Genomic DNA, 25,127 nt, shown 5'->3' on the forward strand with positions numbered 1-25,127 from the left:
GACTTTGGTTCCATTATTTTGTATTCGAGTGTTTTATTATTTTATAATTTATATATAATTTTATTGTTTTCTACCTTAATTTCACTATTATTAACCATAAATAACAATTTCAATAAAAAAAAGTTTTCTATGATATGGGATGTATATTATATATTAAATTTATCATTTATGGGAGATAATTGCCCCCCATCTAACGCTCAAAAAATTATGCATATGAAAGATTTTAGTGTCGGAAAAGTAGAGATTTTTTTCTAGAATTGGGTCAAAAAGGTATATGTGTGACATTTAAATTTGTCTGCTTATATGATTGAGATAAGAACATTTGGAATTAGAGAATTAGTCGATGTTCAATTAATAATGCAGCAGTGATGAAATTCAGTGGAATTAATTTAGATACTATTGAATGGACGTCTCACAAAGTGGACTAAATTTTATCAATTTGATTGATTTGAAAAATTCATATGTTTAAAATCATTCAACATTCTGAGAATAATTCCTTTTTCAATTAAAAATTGTCTGCTCCACACGAAAAGACAAACTTGGTTTTGGTCTCTTTCCAAAGTAGAAATAATTCCATAAATATTGAATTATATTGTTTACTAAAGAGAATTGAAGAGATCAAAGAATGCCAACCAAAAACAAAAAAACAAAAAAAGACAAATATTTGCACGGAAAAGTCCATGCAATAGTACTCACGCCCACAGCCTAAGACTTCAACATCAGAGATATGAATATTCTATATTCTATGTCGGCCATGACATCACCTCCATTCTTCTTCTCCAAGCTAAAACCACATAGTGAAGATCTATATATATATCTGAATCATCCGGTGTTTAATTCCACTGAAAATAAGAAAATTTCTTAGAATTTTCTCTGTGAGCCGTAGTATTAGCTAGTGATGGTGAAGAAAATAGAGCTTATTTTTGTCTCTGTCTCAGCTATAGGACATCTTGTATCAGCTGTGGAGTTTGCTAAGCTTCTTGTTGGTAGAGATGACCGCTTCTCAGTCACTCTACTCATCATGAAGCTACCTCTTGAGGACTCTGCGGTAACCAACTATATCCATTCAGTTTCTGCTTCCGTTTCCGGGTCCATTCGATTTGTCCACCTTCCTGAACTCGACTCAGATTCATCCAATTCCCACCCATCATCGTCATCCCCTAATATCTTCTATAATATCATTGCAAGGCAGAAGCCTCTAGTGAGGGATGCAGTCCACCAGCTCACTCGGTTTGAGTCGGGTCGACTCGTTGGGATTGTGGTCGATATGCTTTGTACTGTTAGATTAATTTTTGTAATTAATCTATAATTTGGGCCACACATGTAAATAATTAAAATGTGTGTGCTATCATTTAATTAATTAAGCCTAAATATAGTGATCTAATTAATAATTGATTAATTGGCTTAAGGGTATAATTGTCATGAGATTATTGTGTAGATACCATTAGATAATTATTATTTCTATGAGGGGCAGAAATATAATTGTGATAAAATTAAAACTGCCCTAGCGGTTTATAAATAGGGTTATGGTCCCCATTCTACGACTACGCATTCCAATTTCTGAAAATCCTCTCAGTGAGAAATTGACACAAAATCTAGTGGCTAGAATTGGAAGACCATCTCAAAGGGTTTTCTTCCTATAAGGTTTCTCCTTCAATGGATTCAGGTATGCTTCCGCTATTATTTTTTCTACTCATTGTTTTTAATCAGGAGATTCCAGTATATATGAAATTAGGGTATTCACCTTGTTAAATATTCCAGTATATATGAAATTAGGGTATTCATCTTGATTCATTTTAACATGTACTTCCATGATAGATGTAGCTAATAAATTGGGTGTTCCTTCCTATGTGTACTTCGCCTCCAGTGCGGCCTGCCTTGCTCTCATGTTTCATCTTCAAACCCTCAAGGACCGCCAGGGCGTGGATGTTACTGAGTTTGCTAACTCGGATGCTAAGTTGGTGGTCCCGGGTTTTGTCAACTCGGTTCCTGCTCGAGTCTTGCCTGCTACGGCGGTGGACAAGGAGGGTGGCGGATCCATGGATTTCCTCGATCGGGTAAGGAGCTTTAGAGATGCCAAGGGTATTTTGGTAAATACATTTATGGAGCTAGAATCTCATGTGATTAACTCCTTTGTCGATGGTACAACTCCTCCCATTTACACAGTAGGGCCATTATTGAACTTACAACATGCCAACAAACAAAAACAAGATAGTGACTTGGATGTCATCCAATGGCTTGATGATCAACCCACATCATCTGTGGTGTTTTTATGTTTTGGCAGCGCTGGAGCATTCCACATGGATCAAATCAAGGAGATTGCAATTGGGCTTCAGAATAGTGGGCATCGTTTCTTGTGGACACTCCGACAACCTCCACCAAAAGGTAAGATGGCAATACCTAGTGATTATGTGAATTTCGAGGAAGTATTACCTGAAAGGTTCTTAGATCGTACATCTAAAATTGGAAAGATAATTGGATGGGCACCACAAGCAGCTGTTTTAGCTCACTCTGCAGTAGGAGGGTTTATATCTCATTGTGGGTGGAATTCTATATTAGAAAGCATATGGTATGGTGTCCCAGTAGCTACATGACCTATGTATGCAGAACAATAATTGAATGCGTTTCAAATAGTAAGAGAGTTAGAAATGGGGGTAGAGATTAGATTTGATTATAACATGAATACTAGTAATCTTGTAAGTGCTCAAGAAATTAAGAGTAGAATAAGGAGTTTAATGGATGATAGCAACAACATTAGAATGAAAAGGGCAAAAATGAAAGAAAAGTGCATGAAGGCCTTGACAAAAGGTGGATCTTCGGACTCTAGCATACAACGTCTAATTGGAGACATGATAACTAATATCTCATGAAGTGAATGCTAAAGCAATGTATTATAAAAAAAAAGGTTCTAAGTCCTTAAAAATGTTTGTTTCAATTGCTTTTAATAATGTAATGGTTGAGTGTCATAGAAAAGTTGATTAAAAAATTAAGTTGAAAAAAATGTATTGTCTACTTATTTTAAATAAAAATAAAAGTAGCATATGTTACATCTTGTGTGACATCTTTATTTTAATATTAGATGATGTATCAAATCCAAATTGTATGGGAATATAAATAGATTTTAGGCTTTCTCATCTTATATGTCTTGTCCTTGTAAACCCCCATACGAAATGATCACGTCCCATTGCCATTTTCATTCAATTTGGTGTTTAATTTTGTTATTATTAATCGTAAGAGGTTAGTTTTACCCATCTTCCTCACATTTGATTACAAATATTTGAATTTTCAATACCTAACCTTTTCCCATGTCATTTGGGAGTGGTTATTAAAGGATTAAAGTAACTTTGTCAAAGTAGTGGTTGTGAAATGACAAAATTTTGGTTTTAGTAATATAATTTTGTAGATTTAGAGGGTATTTGGTAAATTAACTTAATAACTTAAAGTAACTTGATAACTTAATTTAAGTTATTAATTAAATTAAGTATGTTTTGTAAAATAATTTAATGATATGGCTTAAAGTAAAAAACAACTTTAAGTAATAAGCAAAATAATTAAATTATTTTTAAGTTTATATCCTCATTTGACATTTTTATCCCCATTTACCCTAATTATCTCCACAATCTCTTTTACTATTTCACGATCTTCATTGTTACTCGACTTCCATTTCCCTAATTATAATTTCTAAGAATAAATATGTTAATTTAATTATTTGAAATAAATTTTAAATTAATTTTATCAAACAATCTTAATAATTAAAGTAAGAATTAAGTAATAAGTTTTAAATCAACAACTTAAATATAATTTAACTTAAAATCAACTTAAATTATTAAGTAATAAGTATTAAGTTTTACCAAACATTCCCTTAGGTGGTGTTTGTATTTTTTTTTTTACTTAATTATAAATAGAATTAAAAAACTAAATAGCGTTTAATAGTATTAAGTATTAAGTTATTTATTTTTATAATATTTTATTTTTATTAAGTATTTAAAAATAAAGAAAAAACCAACATATTACTTTTTCTATTTAGAAAAAATTAAATATTTTGATTTTTTTTACTCAAAAAAATCTATAATAAGTCATAAAAATAGAAAAATAACCCTCTTAGTTTATATTAATTTCTTCTTTAACTTAAATGATTTTTTTTTTTTGTAGTTTTTTTTAGTGACTTTTAAAAAAAAATGCAAAAATGGACTTTTTGTGCTTAAGCTTTTCAAATTAATAGATATTTTTATTATTTTGTATTTCATATTAATATAATTAAAAATAAAAAATTGTTAAAATATCTCACGTGTATAAAGGAAATGAATCATGGGTAGAAACAAATGGAATTATGCTAAAATATAAATAAATAAATAAGATATTTTGGTTATATTGTATTTTTTTTATTGATCACCAATTTTTTAAACAAGATCGGGAATTGCATTTTAGTCTCATAGAATGGCCCAAAAAGATTATGACACATTGCATAATAAATAGACAAATGCATTACGTGTGAGGCTGGTCCCAAAGGTGATGGGGGTTGGGTAGAATAGGACTTGCATGTGACACCCAAATATCATATTCCCAAAATCAGAAAATAAATTCCCGAATCAAGGGAAACACTATGAGAGATATGAGAGATGAGAGAATGGAGAAGAAGAAAGAGCAACGAAGGTGTTCTGCTACTACTGCGAGAGGGAGTTTAAGGACGAGAAGATTCTTGTTCAGTACCAGAAGGCCAAGCACTTCAAGTGCCATGTCTGCAACAAGAAGCTCTCCACCGCCTCTGGCATGGCCATCCACGTCCTCCAAGTCCACAAGGAAACTATCTCCAAGAACTTTTGCTTGTCATTTGCAATTTTTTTTTTAAGACAATTTCCATTCATGTGTGGGATTGTTGGAATTTATATTGGTGAATGGAAATTAGGATTTTTTTTTTCTCAGAAGACATGTTTCTTAATAGACACAACTTATTTTAAAGGATGTGTCTTGTATTTAAAAGACACATCCTCTTCCAAAGGATTTGTTTAACGTCTTAAGACACAACTATAAACCCTCTAATTTGTCTTCTTAGCATATGTGACACTAGGTGTCTTCTCATACTCCTCTCTTGACTCGTAGACATCCCTTAGTGGCCCATCGACAATTATATAGTTTCATTTTCTAAACCACCTTCAGGGACCCTTTGTTGAGGTACTCATTCGGACCTACATTGTGACCTTGGCCATCCTTTGTCCTTAGGTTAGATCCCACTTAGGTTCACCTAGGCCCTCTTAGATTTACTAAAGCCCACCTTGGCCCACCTTAACACACCTCAACCCATGTTGGTCACTTTTAGGTAATTCCTGCATGACTTACGTAGTTCGCATGATTTGCATTTTTAACGCTCAAATATACTTGATTTTCTTATTTATTAATTTTTCTATTTATTTATTTATATTTAATATTATTTTTTTAGTTATTTGTTTATTTTTCTTTATTTATTTACCTATTTTCATAAAATAGCGTGTGGTTGGTTATCTTGTCTCTTTTATTACCATGGGAACTCGGGTTATACCATGGGAAATCAAGTTACTATAAGAAGAGTGTAAATGTGAAGTTGTGTTTGACTTAGGTGGTGTTTGTTTTTTTACTTAATTCTAAATAGAACCTTAATACTTAATAGTATTAAATATTAGGTTGTTTGTTTTTATAGTATTTTATTTTTATTAAGTATTAAAAGGTAAAAAAAAATCATTGTGTTATTTTTTCTATTTAGAAAAAGCCACATATTTTGGCTTTTTTTATTTAGTAAAAAGTTTATAATAAGTCATGAAAAAGTAAAAAAACAAACAACCTAAATTCTAAAACTAAATGGTTTTCAGCAAAAAGCCAAAAAAACAAACACCACCTTTAGTCTTTCTTTTTTTCCGACTCTTTGGGAAGAGTCCCATTAGGAGTGTGCTAGTAGAGTCACATTCCACTTACAAGTAGAGTCTCATTCTGCTTACAAGTAAAGTCCTATTTTGATTACAAGTAGAGTCTCAGTGGGATTGTGTTAGTGGCCTATAAAAATAGGTCACCCCTCACTCTCAAATAATTTTTTTTTTTCAAAGAGTTCTTCTAAAACTTCCAGCGTTTTGCTTCCCTCTCCACTCTTTCATACATTTATTTGGAGGAATTTTTTAGAACCCGAGTTGTACACGTCTCGCCTGTAGAGTGCACCTAAGGCGAGACTCACTGGTACCCTTGTGCATTGAGTTCATCTTCGAGAATGGTGGATCTATTTCAAGGATAGTGTTTGTCACACCTTAGCCTATCACCGATAAGTTTCTTGCTATTCATTTTGCTCTTTGTTCGTGTGTTTTGGGCTAGTCCTCTATTTTCATACCCTTAAAACAACAATCATGAAATAGATCCAAATGGAAGCCTCTCTAGTTCACACTTGTCCTAACACCTCTAAGATTGATCCCTTCAACAGGACATTGTTCAAGAGATGGCAGGAAATAGCTTTCTCTACAATTGATGTAGTGGACTTGGGACACATTTTGACTGACCCAAAACCAGAAGATGGTTCTAAATCGTTGCCTACTTGGGAAATTGGTAATAAACAAGTTAGGCATGATATTCTTAGTACCATTTCTACATAGTTGATTCTTGTGATATTTGGCATGGTAGATTAGGACATGTGAACTTTTCGTATATGAAGAAAATGGTTGAATTAAGTTTAATTCCTAAGCGGTCCTTAGAAAACCTTGGAAAATGTTAATCATTTGTAGAATCTAAAACCACAAAGATATCTTGCAAATCAGTAGAAAGAGAATCAAATCTACTAAGTTTAATACACAGTCACTTAGGAGACCTAAAAAATACAATGACTAGAGGTGGTAAACAATTCTACATAACTTTCATAGATGACTACTCAAGGTATACAAGTGTATATCTTTTGAGAAACCAAGATGAAGCAAGAGATGTTTTCATCAAGTACAAAAATGAAGTGGAAAATCAACTAAGTAGGAAGATTAAAAGGCTTAGAACTGATAAAGAATGAGAGTATAAGTCCAACCCCTTTAATTCTTTTTATGAAGATCATGGGATCATTCATGAAACTACTCTTCCTTATTCCCACGAGTCTAATGGAATAGTGGAAAGGAAAAAATAAAACCTTAAAAGAAATTATGAATGCAATGTTGGTAAGTTCAAGAGCATCCTTGAACTTGTGGGGAGAAGCTATCATCTCTGCTTGTCATATTCAAAATAGAATACCTTACAAGAGAATTGGTAAAACTCCTTATGAGTTGTGGAAGGATTATGCACCTAATATAGCATACTTGAAAGTGTGGGGGTGTTTAGCTAAAGTTCTTTTCCTTGAACCTAAAAAATGAAAACTAGAAAATGTTCATTGGTTATGCTGAGAATAGTGTGGCATATAGGTTTCTTGTTACTAAGTCAAAAAATAGTCTTGTAGATGTCAATACCATAATAGAAACAAATAATGCGGATTTCTTTGAAAACATCTTTCCCATGAAACTAAATAGTGAACAGCAAGTTCAGAAAAGAAGTAGAGATGAGACTATTGAACCTTCTAAATTTGAACCTAGAAGGAGTAAAAAAGATAAGAAACAAACAAACCTTAGAGATGGTTTTTAAACCTTCCTAATGGATGAGGACCCTAGATCCTTCAAAGAAGCTATAACTTCTCCTGATGCACCATTCTGGAAGGAGGCCATTAATAGTGAAATTGAATCAATCATGTATAACCATACATGGGAGTTAGTAGATTTGCCTCCTAGTGTAATGACTATTGGTTATAAGTGGATCTTTAAAAGAAAGTTAAAACAAAATGGGTCCATAGAGAAGTATAAAGCTCGTTTAGTTGCCAAAGGCTTGAACAAAGGAATGATGTAGATTACTTTGACACATTTACCCATGTGACTAGAATAACGCCAATTAAAGTATTGATCGCTCTAGCTTCCATTCATAATCTGGTGATACACAAATGGATGTCAAGATTGCATTATTGAATGAGGATTTGGAAAAGGAAATTTATATAGAACAACCTGAGGGTTATGTAGTTCCAGGGAAGGAAAAAAAGGTGTGTAGGTTGGTTAAATCACTATATGGGTTAAAACAAGCTCTGAAACAGTGGCACAACAAGTTTGAGCATGTGTTAGGAACTAATAGATATTCCATTAATGATGCTAATAAATGTATCTATAGCAAGTATGAGCATAACACATGTGTAGTCATTTTTCTTTATGTTGATGACATGCTGATTTTTGGAACTAGCCTAGAGGTTGTGTGTGAGACCAAGAAATTCCTAGGTTCTAAGTTTGATATGAAATACTTAGGAGAGGCAGAGGTGACTCTAGGAATTAAAATAACTAGAACACCTAATGGGTTAAACCTTTCTCAAGAGCATTATACTGAGAAGATCCTAAGGAAGTTTGAACACTTTGATTGTAAACTAGTGTCAACTCCTTATGATCTCAACTCATAGCTGAAGAAAAATAGATAACAAAATGTTCCATAAATCGAGTATGCTCAAATCATAAGGAGCCTAATGTAATAAATGAACTGTATAAGACTTGACATTGCTTATGCAATAGGTAGATTAAGTCAATACACCCAAAGTCCTAATCAGGACCATTGGGCTTCTATTCGTAGAGTTCTTAAGTATTTGAAAGGCACCATTAACTATGGTTTGTGCTATAATGGATTTCCAAGTGTCCTTGAAGGATTTAGTGATGCAAGTTGGATCTCAGATTCAGATGAGATGAAATCCACTAGTGGATATGATTTCATTCTTGGTGGAAGTGCAGTTTCTTGGAAGTCTGCCAAGCAAACTTACATTACTCCTTTACTATGGAGACTAAATTTATTGCCTTAGAAAATGCAAGTTCTAAGCTTGAGTGGCTTTAGAAACCTCTTAGCAGATATCCCTTTATGGACGAGACCAGCCCCATCTGTGTCTATGCGTTGTGATAGCCAATGTACAATTGCTAAGGATAAAAGTAAAATATTTAATGGAAAGAACGAGCATATATGCCTAAGGCACAATATTGTGCAAGAGCTGCTTGAAATCAGGGTTATATCCTTAGAATTTGTGAGGTCGGAGTTGAATTTGGCCGATCCTTTAACCAAACCACTAAATAAGAAACTAGTGGAAGAAACATCGAGGTGGATGGGGCTTATGCCTATTACAAAAGTCAAGGGTGGTGGTAACCCAACCTATTAAAATGGAAATTCCATAAAGTATGTTCATATGGGTAATAACAAATCACTTGTTAACTTGAGGTGCTCTATCAAATTTAATTATACGAGAGTCTATCCCTATGGTGTAGATAAAGTATATTCTTCATTGACTAAGGTTGAGTGTTTACTCTTAATGAATACCATATTCCTTATAGATGGTATGTTTAAATGCAGAGCATACTTTATGGATTCACCTATATGAGAGTGGAGGTGGTGTCGCTTCCTATGAGAACTTAGGCAGGTTCTTTGGAGTTCTCATGAATATCCAGGTAAGGCGCATGGCCTATTTGTGCCAACCCATTATGTACAACTCGTAGTGTAGTTGAGAAAATCAATGTTGATAAAGGTCCCTTGAGTTACATCAAGAAACATTGGTTCATAGAAATTCATTTTTCATCATGTTCTGTGATTCAATACTTATTTGTCCTAAGACTGGTTCATAGCCTTTGGGCACTAATACTGATGCATTGAATTATTTTTTCCTCCATTTTTTTCTTCCATCACATCTACTCTCTATAGGGGATTGTATGAAAAGTGTAAATGTGAAGTTGTGTTTGACTTAGTCTTTTATTTTTTGTTGACTCTTTGGGAAGAGTCTCATTGGGAGTATGCTAGTAGAGTCCTGTTCCGCTTACAAGTAGAGTCATGTTTTGTTTACAAGTAGAGTCCTTTTTTATTACAAGTAGAGTCATGTTCTGATTACGAGTAAAGTCTTGTTAGGACTGTGTTAGTGGCCTACAAAAGCAGGTCACCCCTCACTCTCAAATAATTATTTTTTTCAGATAGTTCTTTTAAGCCTTCTAATTTTTTGCTTCCCTCTCCACTATTTCATACATCTATCTAGAAGAATTTTTTAGAACCCAAACTATACATGTCTCGCCTATAAGGTACACCCAATGAGAGAATCACTAGTTGTTGAATCCTGAAGGTAGGCCACTGCTACCCTAGTGCACCGAGTTTGTATTCGATGAGGGTAGATCTATTTCAAGGACAATGTTTATCACGCCTTAACCTATTACCGATAAGTTTCTTGTTATTCATTTTGTTCTTTGTTTGTGTGTTTTGGGTTAGTCCACTATTTTCATACCCTTAAAACAATAGTTACTTCATGGGAAAGATAGGATTATGACTTGAAGGAAGTGAGATGAAGAAGATGTTGGAAGAGGAAAAGATTTTTGGAGGAAAATGACAATTGTATTCTTTAGGGAGTCGCGCCATCAATATGGGAAGATTGAGTTTCCATTGAAAAAAACAAAGATAAAAAAATATTTAAGAAAAATGATCAACAAAGACTGCTAATTTGATTTTGAGGGTCATTTTACAATAGACCGAACCATCTAATAACCCTTTTCTTCAAAAAAAAGGACATCACCTTATGACCATACTAAATCCAACATTGCCATTTAGACCACAAGGATGTTTGTTTGCTATTTGCACCATAAAATGATGCATGAAGTTGTATCGTGCACCATTTTGTGAGTTGCAAACCACATTCTGGTAAGTTAAGAGTAAATAATCCACATCAAATTTTGGAAGCCATGACATCTGGGGGCTTATTAATACTTGAGAGGAACCTTTTCGACTTTCCGACATCTTTGATCATTTAATCCAAATAAAAGTAAAAAAATCAAAGATAATTAGCGAATAAGGTTGTGATATGGTGCCTAATTTCGGGTGTAATAACCTTAATTTTGAGTTATATATCACATTTGATCGTCAAAGACATGAGCAATAGATAACGGGGGTTTAGATTCTTCCATCCATATACCAATGATGGCGGTGATGGTGAGAGGGTCTTGTGGCGCGCCGTCAAAGCCATCCAAAAAGAAAGCTCCAACCTAGACTACATCATCTACACTGATGACCATGATACTTCTTCTAACAGCTTGATGGCTTGTGTCGTTCAACATTTTGGTGGAGTTTTCAAGGTGAGGGTTGAAAAACAGGTTTGAGCGTGTTGGAAAAGAGATTCAAAGTGTTGGGAGGATTTTTCAAAAAAGAGATCGCACACAAAGGATGGTCCTCTTTCTAGTTGAGAGAACGACGAGCTGAATTTTTTAGGAACAACAATCAGAATTTTTAGAATGGTGGATGTTCAGAATTTTTTTTTTTTTTATGGGATAACGATCAGAATTTTTTCGAGGACATCAATCAAAATTTTTGGAGAGGAAGATGCAACAAAGAGCCATTATCCTAGCGCTCACCACCAAAATTGTAGAACCAACTCACCATTGACAACTTTTCTCTATCTTCATGCACAGGTTGATCAATTGACCATTGGGACACTCTCTCTACGAGAAAACCAATAGAACCAATTGTCATATTCATATGAAAGAAGGTTGCCACATGGAGGGGCTACCACTTTGAAACCATTGTCGGCATTATTGATGCTAAGCCAACTGGAGTTAGGTCCATCTAGCTTCGTTGAAGTTAGAAAAACTTCTTCCCTACTTCGTGACTCTTAAAGAATCCGTCTAGCTATACTGGAGTTAGACAAGCTTGCTTCCTGCACAAAAGGATGTTCGGACGGGTAGTTCAGACACGTCCCTTTGAAGCTAAAGTTAGACAAGAATAGCTCTAACTATTTTGTGGGAAAGAGTGAGTGTGTATGTACACGCGTACCTTGTTCGTACTTTTTGGAGGGTTTATATAGAACTGATGACACTACCACTATAGTACTGACTAGACACTTTGACCTTCTTTTGTAATGATAATTATCCTGCGGGCGGCTGGACAATTATCATAGTTAAGGGCAGTTGGCAGGTGCCATTTGCTGACATGTCAAGATCTCAGACCATGTAGCTATCTGTCCACTCAGTCTGTCAACGTTTGGGATTATGTTGAGTCATTAATTGACATGGACTTGTGGGCTAAATGGAGTCTTGTTGGCTGCTCAAATGTCAAGCGTGAATGATCAAGCATGCCAGAGGTCTTTAAGACATGACTAGACAATTCTTGCCATTTGGGAGTCCAGACTCCCAATGTCACCTGGCCCTATGGGGGAAAGGAACCCTCTCACTTCTAGTGCCAGACGAAACTTGTCTTGGTCTGGATGGAACGATCTGAATAAGTTACACGTTTGTCCTAGACGGCCAAAGTGTTTGAGCTGGAAAAGGACACGTGGAAAGGGACCCCTCACAATACCCCCTTAACCTATCTACCTATGTTCGAACACCGTCGAGTAGAGGTAGAATGAGTTACCTATCTTCTCAGGTTACTTAGGCACTTTAGAACACGTATCACTTGAAGTAGCAATGATGGGTCGCATCCATCGAGGCTACCATTTAGAAGGAGCGCCGCTTTGAGATATGTTTCCAAACAACTTGTCTTTTAGGATTCCTAGGTTTTTGGGTCCTTATAAATAGAGGGCCCCCACACCCTTTGGATTACTTTTTGGTTTTTCCCACTCTAGAGTTTTCTCTTCTTAGTTTCTGCATCTTCATTGTCGTTACGCTAGTTGCCGCTCATTCTCCACTATTCTCACCGTCATTCTCAAGCTTGCTTCCGATGTACTTCCTCTCGCTAGAGAGCACTTACTTTTGACTCTAGTAAGCCTCTTGTCATTCGCTATTTTTGTTGTTCACTGTTCATTTTGGGACTACGTCGACGGTTGTTGAGTTTAGACCAAAAATAGACCTCGTGGCATCCAAATTCTAAGGTTGTCTTATGTCTTCATTTTGGAGAAGATGACTGTATCGACCATCAAATCTAGGATTTTCTAGATTTCTCCATTTTGCTTCCTCATTGTTAATACCTTCAAGGGTCGGTTTAGGCATTTTTTGTCCTGCCACCGTCGTACTAGTAAAAAGGGAGCGTGATCCTCCTTTTGATTACTGGTCAAGAGGCTTGCTCTACAAGTTTCATTAAAAGGTCTGTTTAGACTTGGACTTTTGGTCCATCTAGGTTTTTTGTTGTATAGTTGAGGCACTGCAAAACGGCGGATGGGTCGGGTGACCATTTCTAATAACTTTGTTGTCCCACGCAGGTTTCCACGCTGCCCAAAGTTACTCAGCATGTAGGCAAGATGAGGTATTGCTTCCACCAGTGGAGGTGGTAGGCCCTAGAAAGGTGGTCGGAGAGATACTAGAGTAAAGTGCCTTAAATCAAAACTTCTAGTTGATCTTCTGTCCGAATAGGAGTTTCGGGCACGCTTTCATATCTCAGACAAAATTTCTATCCACCTAGTAGACAACGAGGCTCTATCCTCCAAAAACTAGTCCTATAACTCGATGTACTTCAGCAATGAGCAATTTGTTGTGAGGCTTCATCTACTTCTTCCCTCATTCTATAAGCAATTTCTCCACTTCACCTAGATTCCTCTAGCTTTCCTTCATCCAAATGTTGTCCGGGTGTTGATGGGATGCAGCATTATGGACATGCTCTTCTAGTTGGACCTTTCCTTAATGGAAGTCTTGTTCATCTATACGGTGAAGATGAGTCAGAAGGAAAGGTTTAGCCTGTCATCCCACATCATTTCCCTCTAGCTAGTGACCGGACTTCCAAACTCAAACAAAGGTGGGACAAAGAGGCATGTCCTTGTGTCCGGTCCTTGGAGGGATCCATTTGAGGGGCTAGACAGAGTCTTTACTCTATAGCACTCGCTAGAGATTCCAAGTAGGATATGCCTCTATAACTTTTATCTATTCTTCACAATTATTTCTTCCTCACTGAGAACTTATTGGTAATCTTTCTTTTTGTGTAATGCAGGCAAGGATAGGCAAGGTCGTCTTGTAGAGTAGCTGGATAAAGTTTCCTTCACCTGACTCAACAAGATATTCGAGATAGACGCGTCTGAACGGAATCATCAGGTTCTTTTGTCAGACAAGAATCTATTAGCTTTGATCAACGACCCTAAGCTATTTATTATCCCCGTTTTCCCTCACGTGGCTTCCCTGTCTTTGGTGCCCGACGAGCACTTCGTGCTAAAGGACTTGCTCGTTTATGAGGTTGCTCGTTTGGCAAATTCAGAGACAAGTCAGGCCCGTCTAGAGTCACGGGAGAAAAAATTTTTAGGAAAGGACGCTAAGGCAAGCTTCGACTACAAACCGTCCGGCCTCTAGCTCCACCATCTGGCCTCTTGCTAAGAATAAGAAATGACTTATTGTTTAGCCCATTCAAAGGGCATGGACTCCACCACCTGCACCTCCGACTTCTCCATCAGCTTCATCCTCATCTCCTTCTTCAACTGCCAACACCGAGCCAGAGACAAGGGTTGAGCGGTGGTGGCTCCCATTGTTTGTGAATATGAAGAAAAGGTAGACATGGCTACAAACTTGAGGGCTGGATTTCAGGAGAGGCAACACAAGCACCTGTCCGAATCCATCGTGGTTAACCTTGCTCCCTCGAAGAGAGCCTATCCGAAGCCTATCTACCAAGAACTTGTCTCGGCTCCTACCCCGATGCCAATGTCTTCAACTACTGCTGCATATACCATTCCTGAATTGGACGAGAGGCTTCCTTCCACTGAAGGCATTACTTACCATGATCCAAGGAGGCCCTCCATCGGTCCGGACCATCTCAGTGATGAGTCGCTTGAATACATGACTTTCTTTCCCTCCCATCCAAAGTCATCCTACGTTCCCAGCCGGGAGGAGATAACTGAGTTAATGAGGTAGACTCATTTCTTCACTGAGAGAGAGAATCCAATACAAAATATGGGAGTGCTCTTTCTGGCCACTCAACAGATCCCGGTCGAGATAGAGAGCAATCTCAATCAATCCTTCATAGCATGGCTCCCATTTGGAACTCTAGACACTACCATTTCTCGTATCATGCCCATGCAAGACTATACGACTTTTGAGACGACGGAAGTGGTAAGTCGTTTCCCTTTTCTGTTTATTCTACCTTAGTCTTTGGTTTCTTAATAATTTTCTTGTTGCCCCTTTAGGTGATAGCCGAGGTCTAAAACCTTATATGGCAATGCGCTCAACTCTTCTACCAACTAGAAGCTGCCAAGATCATAAAGGCATACATTGCCTATAACATGGATGACAATAAGAATCTCCACACCAGGTTGGAGACAACAAAGAGTGAGGTCACTACTACCCGAAAGCTCATTGAGGAAAAAGTTGGGCTGTTGAGGAAGACAGAAGAAGGGAATGAGGCAACTGAAGCTGAGGCTAGTCAGCTAGCCAAGGAGATGGAGACGATGGAGATTAGCAAGAAGAAGGTCGATGAGAAGGCTAGACGGCTGAGGTAAGGGCTACAGGAACTCCGGGCCGTGTTCGCTGTTCAAGAGGAAGAGTTGGAGGCTAAGTACCAGAAACAAGTGGACGACATGTTCTTCTATGGCTACAGGTGTTGTATGAAGAAACATGGTATCGCCCAAGACACCCCCAGTTTCTTTTGGACGACGAGAATGAAGCTGCAGGCAGCCCTGCCCAGGGTAGAAGAGATGCTTTTGGAATCAGTCCTTCTGGCAGGCATGCTTGATCTTGTATTTGTACGCGTTTATCCTAGTCGCATGTGTCTTAGACGAAAAAACTTGTAAAGACGTTGGATTTTCCATATTTTTTAATAAATCTATTTTATCCATTTCTTTTCATACATTTTACTTTCATAAACAAGTTTTATTGATAATACAGCTTTAGGTTAGACACATTCCAAGGGCAGAGTAGGGGTACATCGTCTAGTGTTTGAAGATGGTATGCCCTTGAGTCTTTACCCTTAGTCACAACGTATGGCCCTTCCCAATTAGCCTGAAGCTTTTCGGCTCCTACTTCGACTATGTTCTCGAAGACTCTTCTGAGGACTAGAGTTCATGTCCTGAAAAATCGTGGTCGCGTCTTTTTGTTGTAATGAGAGATCGCCCTCTAGCGGTAAGAAGCCATCTGAGTAGCCACGTTTCCTCGTATTTCATCTACCCAATCCAAATGTTTTCCAATTTCTTCATCGTTATCTCTTTAACCTTGGACGACCGTTTTGGCGGTAGGCATGCCTATTTGGGTTGGAATAACGACTTCCATTCCATAGGCAAGGGAGAAAGGAGTAGCTCTTGTTGGCTATCTAGATGTGGTCTGATAAGCCCATAAGACTTCGAGCAGTTCGTCTACCCATTTCCCTTTGGCTCATTCCAATTTTTTTTTTAGTGTAGCCAATAGGGTTTTGTTTGTTGCCTCCGCTTTCCCGTTGCTCTAAGGATAGCGAGGCGTTGAATATAGGTTCTTAATGTTTAACTCCAAGTAGAATGTTTGGAAGACAATACTGTCAAATTATGATCCATTATCTGCCACAATCGCTCGTGGGTCTCCGAACTAGCACACGATGTTTTTCCAAACGACCTTGGAAACATCATTGTCCTTGATGTTGGCATAGGCTTCTGCTTCTACCCACTTGATGAAATAGTTAGTTGCTACAAGTAGAAATTTCTTTTACGCTGCTGCGACAGGTAAGGGGTCGATTATGCCCATCCCCCACTATGCAAACGGCCAAGGACATGTGAGCGGGTTGAGAGCTTTAAAAGGTATACGGGGAATGGGGGCATATCTTTGACAACGATCACATATCTTAACATAGTTTCCAACATCTTGTTTCATGGTGGGCCAATAGTATCCTTACGTGTGAGCACGATGCGCTAGGGTTCGTCCGTCTGGGTGATTGCCACACACACCTTCATGGAGTTCGGCCATGACATATTTGGCTTTTAGATCGCTCAAACATCTTAGGTATGGACCTCCAAATGACCATCTATAAATATGGTCATTGATGAGAGTGAAGATGGCAGCCTATACACAAAGTCTGTGCGCCTACTTCCCGTTTTTCAAGTAATTCTCCCATCTTGAGGTATTTCACAATATCCTGTATCTAACCAAGGTCTGCCTCATTGGCACTACATACTGGTCCAGGTATGATTGAGGGTGTGGCTTGGAGTTGGACGGGCAGCATTATTGCTTCTCTTATAGGGAGAGTGGCAGCTATTCCGGCCAGGGCGTCCACCTTCAAGTTCTACTTTTAGGGTACTCGTCTAACAATCCACTCATCTAGATTTTTTAGGCAATTTTCCACCATAGCGAGGTAGCGAGCCATGCACTCATCATTTTCTTTGTACTCTTTCTGAATTTGTCCAATGATTAGCTGATAATCGCTCCTGATCTCTAGCCTTGTTGTAGTCAATGTTATGGCAAAGTCTAGCCTAGCTAGGACGGCTTCATTTTCCGCTTCATTGTTGGAGGCAGAAAAGTAGAGACGGATGGCTTGCTCCAACAGTTCTTCAGTTGGTGATTATAGGATCAAACTTACTTTAGAATCGGACGCCTTGGATGTTTCATCTACATGAAGTGTTCACCATTGCTCCAGGGGACTCAACTAGATGTGCTAGTTTTTGAGAGAGTTCGGCTATAAAGTCGGTCATAACTTGTCCCTTCAACGCTAACCTTGGCTGGTATTTGATTCCATGTTCACTTAACTCAATGGCCCATTTCAACATTCGTCCAGATAGATTTAGTTTGTGTAGGGTAACTCGGAGTGGCTGATTTGTGAGCACAATCACTTGGTGAGCCTAGAAGTACGGGCGAAGCTTCTAAGTGGCATTTTTCAGGGCTACGGTCATCTACTCCATTCTAGAGTACCGAGTCTCTATGTTGACCATTGCTTTACTCACATAATAGACGGGATTTTGCTATTTGTCTTGTATGTATCGAAACAAGACAGCGCTAACTGCACAGTCAGATACATCCAGGTACATATAGAGTTGTTTATCATACTTGGGGCTGCTCTGAATGGGCGGTTCAATGAGGTTGCGCATGACTACTTCAAATGTCTATTTGCATTCATCCGTCTAGCCGAATGTGCTTGCTCCATTGAGCGTGAGGAAGAAAGGCCTCAACTTGTCTGTGAAACAGGCTATGAAAAGTTGGAAAGCGACTAGACAGCCTGTGAGGTGTTGCAACTCCTTTTTGCTACTCGGGGCAAGTGTTTCAAGGACGACTTTTATTTTATTCGGATTAACTTCAATTCCTCTTTGGGTCACCATAAACCCTAGAAACTTTCCTACACAAACGCCAAAAGTGCACTTAGCAAGATTAAGCTTCATGATGTATGCCCGCATCAAGCGGAATGTTTCTTCCAGGTGCTGGACGTGTTCATCTTGGGTTCCGTTTTCACAATAATGTTGTCAATGTAGACTTCCACGATTCAATCGATCAAGGGCTTAAAGATCTTCCTTATTAATCTTTGATAAGTAGCACCAACATTCTTGGGCCTAAATGACATGACTTTGTAGTAGTACAACCCATATGGTGTAACAAAAACTGTCTTCTCCTCATCCAGCTAGAACATGGGAATTTGGTGGTATCCGGAGAAAGCGTCTATAAAGGAAAGCATCCCATGCTCGACTGTGGCATCAACTATCTGATCTATTTGAGGTAACGAAAAAATATCCTTTGGACATGAGTCATTCAGGTTGGTGTAATCAACACAAACTCACACTTCCCATCATTCTTTGGAATGACCACCACATTTGCCAACCAGTCCGGATACTTGACTTCTCTGATAAACCCGACCACTAGCAACTTGTCAATCTCCGCCTGGATGATTTTCTGCCTATCCGGATGGAAGCGTCGAACCTTTTGTTGGACGGGATGTGAAGAAGGTATGACATTGAGCCTATGAGAGGCCATAGATGGATGGATTCCCGGCATATCAGAGTGAGTCCAAGCGAAGACATCTTTGTTCCATTGAAACACGCTTTCGAGCAGTTCTAATTCAACCGATGTGAGCAAGGAGCTAGTATAGGTGATTTTACCTGTGTCATGTGAGAGGCTCAGTGGTTGGAGTGGATCAGCTGCAGATGGATCATTCTCCACCGAGTTCAATAATTGCTATTGCTCTCTTGTATTTGATAATTTTGGATGTGCCTCTTCACTAGCTGGGTGTTCAGAATCTAATGCACCAATGAGCTAGCTGGTTGCCAAAAAGGTTAATTTGTCCATTCTCAATGAGGTAGCTCACCATTTGATCATACGTAGAGGGAACGACTTTCATTCTATGAAGCCATGCACATCCCATGATGGCGTTGAAATGGGACAAATCCTCGACCACTGAGAATTGTATGTTCAGGGTGATTGAGCTAACCTAGACAGGGAATACAATGTTACCCTAAGAAGTCATCGTGGCTCCATTAAACCTGGATAGTAATCGCCCTAGATTCTCTAGGGCAGAGAGTGAGTAGTCCATCTACTTGTAAGCTGACATTTGTAAGAGGTCAGTTGAGTTACTTGGATCGATCAGAACCCTTCTCACGTCGAACCCACTTATTCCTAGTGTTAGGACTAAGGCATCTTCATGTGGTTGCAATACTTGACTAGCCTTTACAAAAGGAAAGGTTACTATGCCGTCGACGGGGCGCATATTTCCTTCCAGAAAGTTGTGTTGAAAGGTGCTAATTCTCTATCTTATAGAGGTTGTACAAAGCAACCTTTGCCTTTTTTGTTTAAAACTATATTTTTCGTCAATGGGGCCTCCGTGGATGTAATTAATGATAGCTCTAGGAGTTGTTGAAGATGTGGGGGCTTGGACGGCTAGGTCTTAGGTCGTCTCTCTTTGCCTGCCAATTGCACCAACATATTGTTTCAGGTGTTCGACCATGATTAGTTTTTTCACCAAGTAGTGGAGACTTCAGCATTGTTCAATGGTATGGTCGTGATCTTTATGATAAGCACACATTTTGCTCCAATCTTATTTAGCCGGATCTATCTTGATCGATTCTGGTCACCTGAAGTCAGACAGATTGTAGATCATCAGGAGGAGTTTCTCATATGGGATATTGAAGAGGGTCAAACTAGTATGATTCTACTACTGTTGGCCATCTCGCCTCTTGTTAGCTTGCTTCAATTGTTTTAAGGGCTTAGAACTTCCTGTCTGGTCATGCCTGGTCGAACGATTGGTGACCAAGACTTACTGAGTAGCCGCCCGGACGTCATCTTCAAGCATGGAGTACTTATTTGCTCGTTTGAACAAATCGTCCATCGTTGTCGGTGGCTTCTTTGCGAGAGACTCAAAGAATGGTGTGCCTGGACATATGCTTGACTTGAAGATCTGTAGGATGGCGTCCATGTTGCAGGATTCCACCTCGAGAACAGCCTATCCGAACCATTTGATGAAGTCTATGAGTGACTCGTTTTCCTACATCTTGATGTTTTGTAGAGTGTTTATTTTTTTCTTATGATGAGTTGAATATAAGTAGTGGCCCATAAAGGCCTCCGATAAATCCCGAAAATTGTTCACGAAATTATTTGGGAGACGGTGGAACCAAGAGAGAGTCTAGTCGTGTAGGCTGGCTGGAAAGAATTTGCACAACAATGCATCATTCCTTATGTCCAAAGTCATGAGCTGCCTGAAGTGCATGATGTGATTGAACGGATCACTTATTCTGTTGTATATCGTGAATTTTGGCACTATGAACCCCCTTGAGGGCTCATAGTTAATAATGTGAAGGTCGAATGGCATAGAGATCATGTCATCTAACCGTCGACTACCAAAGTCGGGTGTGGCTCGATTTGCGGGGGATCCTCCTTATTACTGCCTAAGTAGATGAGAAGGCGACTCCAACATAATTGTTGCTACTGAGGGACTTAGACGGGCCTCCAGGGTTTCTACCATGTCTGGTTTTCCCTCTATGCCTGGCGTTTGAGGTCTCAATCGGGCTCGCATTACATCTGATAGACGTGACTATTTGTCGCACCTCTTCTTTACTGATACCTAGTTGAGTAGGTGTTTTCGTCCAACTACACCTAGCGAGCTGATGAAAACTCCTCCTCAAACCATGTCATATGATGCCAAATGGGAAATCTGCATTCCCGGGAAAAAATGTCTCATCAGTACGTCTTGAGGCTGTTCACTAGCTTTGCAGTTTGTCGACTTTGAGAGGGGCCCGCTAATGACATTGGGACATGCAACTCTTCACTCTCTTCTTTGAGTCGCCTTGTTTGGTGAAGCAAAGACTGTATCTACCGATCACTCTCTCGTTGGAGTATTTCCATACTTACATGCCAGGCAAAGTAGCTTTCGCTACCCATAGCTGATGATCAGCTTCTAGAGAGTGTTAACTTCCTTAGTCGTTCCCAAAAACGGTGCCAATGTTGATGCTAAGCCAACTAGAGTTAGGTTCATCTAGCTTCACTAAAGTTAGACAAACTTCTGCCCTACTTTGTGCCTCTTGAAGAATCCATCTAGCTATACTGGAGCCAGACGGGTTTGCTTCCTACATAAAATGATGTCCAGAAGGGTAGTCCAAGCACGCCCCTCCGAAGCTTAAGTTAGACAAGAGTAGCTCTAACTATTTTGTGGGAAAGAGAGAGCGTATGTACGCGTGTACCTTGTTTGTGCTTTTTGGAGGGTTTATATAGAGCTAATGACACTACCACTATAGTGCTGACTAGACACTCTGACATTCTTCTATAATGATGATTGTCCTGCAGGCGGCTGGGCAATCATCACAATTAAAGGTGGCTGGTGATTCGTGCCCAACTGGTGTACTCTTGATTCAGTCCTCAGACGAGAGTTATCAACAAAATTTATAAGCTTATTTCACCATATACTAGGGTAGCATAGCATAGTGGTTCTAGGATCATTCACTGGGATGGGTTTTCATTTCACACCTGATATTAGTTTAAAGAATTGGATTGGTGCTTTTTCTTTTCCAAGTTAGCTTTAAAAGAAAACATAATCTTTGGTTTGGAAAATGTTGGTTTTAAGCTAACAAAAAAAAATAGTAATTGATTTTAATTACAAAGAAAAAGGTTTCTTGGAGTTTGAGGTCACTAGATTCAGGCCCCTTATACAAAAGTGGAGATTCCGGATCTTTCCTCGTATTAGGGATTTAACCTATAGTTATTCTCCCAATTGGTGTGTTATAGTTGCTTTCCATTGATGGTTTCAACGCTAAATCCCTCTCACTGATGCATCTTACAATGGCTCGTACCTCTCACCTAGCATTTGCCATTCAAGGTGATCCTTAAGCTTGGATTACCCTTCAAAAGCTGGCAAGAGATAACTAATGGATGTCTCCTTAGAGTCCAAAAGCTTACCAAGTGTTGGCTATTCTAGAAAATCCTACCTTTAAACAACCTACCAGAGGCTCGCAAGAGATAAACTAGTGTAACTCAATGGACGGAGTCCACTTGCTGATTACTACCAAAAAGTGCTATTTTGTAGACCTAACTATAATGGTTTTAAGCACCTTTGAGTAGTAATCATATTCATTTAACCCAATTAATTCATTAAGGTCCTTAGTAATTGGTTTTAACCATTTTGTGGCAAGTTTACATGTTTTTATCAGCTTATGAATCAATTCAAGCATGCCAAATGATGGAGGAGCTACTTGGACAAGTTATGGTAAAGCTTTTGGAAGCTCAAATTCATGAAGAACCAAGCTTTGGAGCTCCATAGCCCTTTGCCAAAGTCGTTCAAAGTATGCAAGGAAAGAACAATGGAAAAGAGGAAAAGCAAGCAAAGTGAAGAGAAGCAAAGAGGACAGCAGCTGCAGTATTCTTTCACACTTTTGGAGCACTTCCTGAAGTCCATTTTTTACATGCTATATACCATTTCAAAGCTCTGGAAGTCAAGAATCCAACTCTTCAAACCGTGTATGATTTGGAGCTGAAATGAGGAAGATATGGCCTTCGGAAGCCAACTGCTCTAGGTTGTACGAAAATTTCGCACGACACAAGGTGTTATGCGAAATTCGCACGACACAAGGTGTTATGCGAAATTCGCATAACACCTTCAAAATTCACATAACCCATGCGTGGTGCGAATTTTCCTCTGTTTTTGCCAACTCCACTTTAGATATTTTCCTTTGTATTTTGTGATGTAATTTCCTTTCTTATCCTTGTAACTAACCAATCACAAGTTTTTGCTTTTGTAAAGACTATATAAGGGGTGGAAATCACCTCTTGGAAAATATATAGAACATAGGTTACGTTTTACACTTAGAGAAATATACAGAGCTCTCTCGTTTCTCTTTTCTCTTTACTATTTTATTTTCTTGGAAGCCAAACAGCCTCTGAGGGCTTTTCCTCAGAGGATGATTGGCTAAAACTTTTAGTTTCTCAAAGTATGGATGTTATGTGATAGCTTGGATGCAATCCCATGGAAATTTCTCGCACCTAGAAGGTAAGGTAGACGTTTTTCATTAAAGGTTCATTAATGCAAAGTTTGGTTTTTATTTCCTTTGGACAACTTCCAACAGCCAATACTTGATAAGCTTTTGGATTTCTATCCATTAGTTATCTCCTACGAGTTATTGGAAGGTGAGGTTTTCAATTCCAAGTTTTGCATTAATCCATTAGAACCAATTTCAATGGCCATTGAAAGGTGAGTTTATCACCTGGAATGACTTTGAGTTGCCAATATTTGGTAAGCTTTTGGCTTTAGACCATTAGTAATCTCTTACGAGCCATTCAAAGGAAGTCTAAGGTGAATAACCATTGATGAAATTCACTACCATCTGTTTTGCCATTTTAAAGGATTAAAACTTGATTTGCTAAATCCATACCGGTTCGGGAAGCAAGCATCACCATAGTTGCAACCCCAACGCGAGGAGCCTATCCTGAGATTTCCAATTTGCATAAGAGCCAGAGCATAGCTATCCTATCTTTGAGAAACTTGTTTTTACACCCTTTCATTTTAGTCTTTAATGTTAGCTTAGATTAGTTTAAATCTTTCTAAAACATTTACATCTTCTTTTAAAGCTAACATCCATAAGAAAATCACCTATTTTCCTAATTTGAATATCACTTATGTTTGCGAAAACTCTTCCCAGTGAACGATCCTAGAACCACTATGCTATAGTAGCTTGGCTACTTTAGTAATAGTATTTAAGGTATAAATTTTGTTGATACGCCTTTAAAGCTAAGCTACCATGAGTCGAATCACTTGCTTTACCAAGTGTTGGCCCAGGTGATTTTAAGTCATTTTAAGTTAACTAAAAATATAAAAATCATTAACGGGTCACAACTTCCTCTTCATTAAAAACTAAAAAAAGGAAAACTCCCACTTTTGTAGTCGGGTCCCTTACCTAGCTCCCTTCCGTCCAAGAGACAAAAAGTCTAACCTCTCATCCTCTAAGAAAATATCTTTAGAGGTTGTTTGGTTAGAAAGAAAAATACAATCAAAACGAGTAGGTAAGGTAGAGCAACGCTCTGTATATTTCTTACTAAAACATGTCAAGTGATCCTCCTCTCCAATGTCTTCCCCTCTTCAAAGAGACGAGAGATATCAAAGATATATGAGAGATATATTACAAGGAGATATCTTAGGATATATATAAAGAGATATTTTCAACCTCTTGATTAGATATCCTAAATATCTTAAAAGATCTTCAACTGATTACAAGGAGAGAATTTATAATTACACCAAATATCTTAAGGTAAAAATCTAACGAAGTCGGTGTAAAATATCTAAATATTACATTTTCGCATCGGAGAAAAGTGATGCAAAAATTTTTGCATCGAAGAAAGGCAGTGTGAAAATTTTCGCATTAGAGAAAGTTAGTGCGAAAAGTTTCACATCGGGGAAAGTCAGTGCAAAAATTTTCGCATCAGGGAATGTCAGTGCGAAATTCCTTTTTAGCTTTATGCAGTTGCCTTCAAATGGTCATAACTTCTTCGTTTTAGCTTCGATTTGCACACCGTTTGAAGCATTGGACTCCTGACTTCCCAAGATTCGAAATAATATATAGTATATAGACAATAAACTCCAAGAAGTGCTCCAAATTTTCCTTGAAACTGCTGCTCTTTTGAATTTTGCATAACATGTGAAGATTTCGCATTACCATGTGAAATTGCTTCATGATGGATTTATTTCTCTAATCCTCTTCCTTTCATCTCTTGATTTTCTTGGAAGCTCATTCCCAAGGGTTGCACAAAATTCTCCCTCATTCTTGGCTTGCTTCAATGATAAAAAAGCTACCAAAA

At 38.3% G+C, this 25,127-nt stretch overlaps 1 pseudogene; it reads left to right on the forward strand.

The window, feature by feature from the left end:
• The first annotated feature begins 898 nt into the window (after positions 1-898).
• On the forward strand, positions 899-2,870 carry LOC100255275 (anthocyanidin 3-O-glucosyltransferase 2-like; annotated as a pseudogene).
• The last annotated feature ends 22,257 nt before the right edge of the window (positions 2,871-25,127 follow it).

Source organism: Vitis vinifera, chromosome 3, assembly GCF_030704535.1.
Source record: "Vitis vinifera cultivar Pinot Noir 40024 chromosome 3, ASM3070453v1".
In the NCBI taxonomy this organism is placed as follows: domain Eukaryota; kingdom Viridiplantae; phylum Streptophyta; class Magnoliopsida; order Vitales; family Vitaceae; genus Vitis; species Vitis vinifera.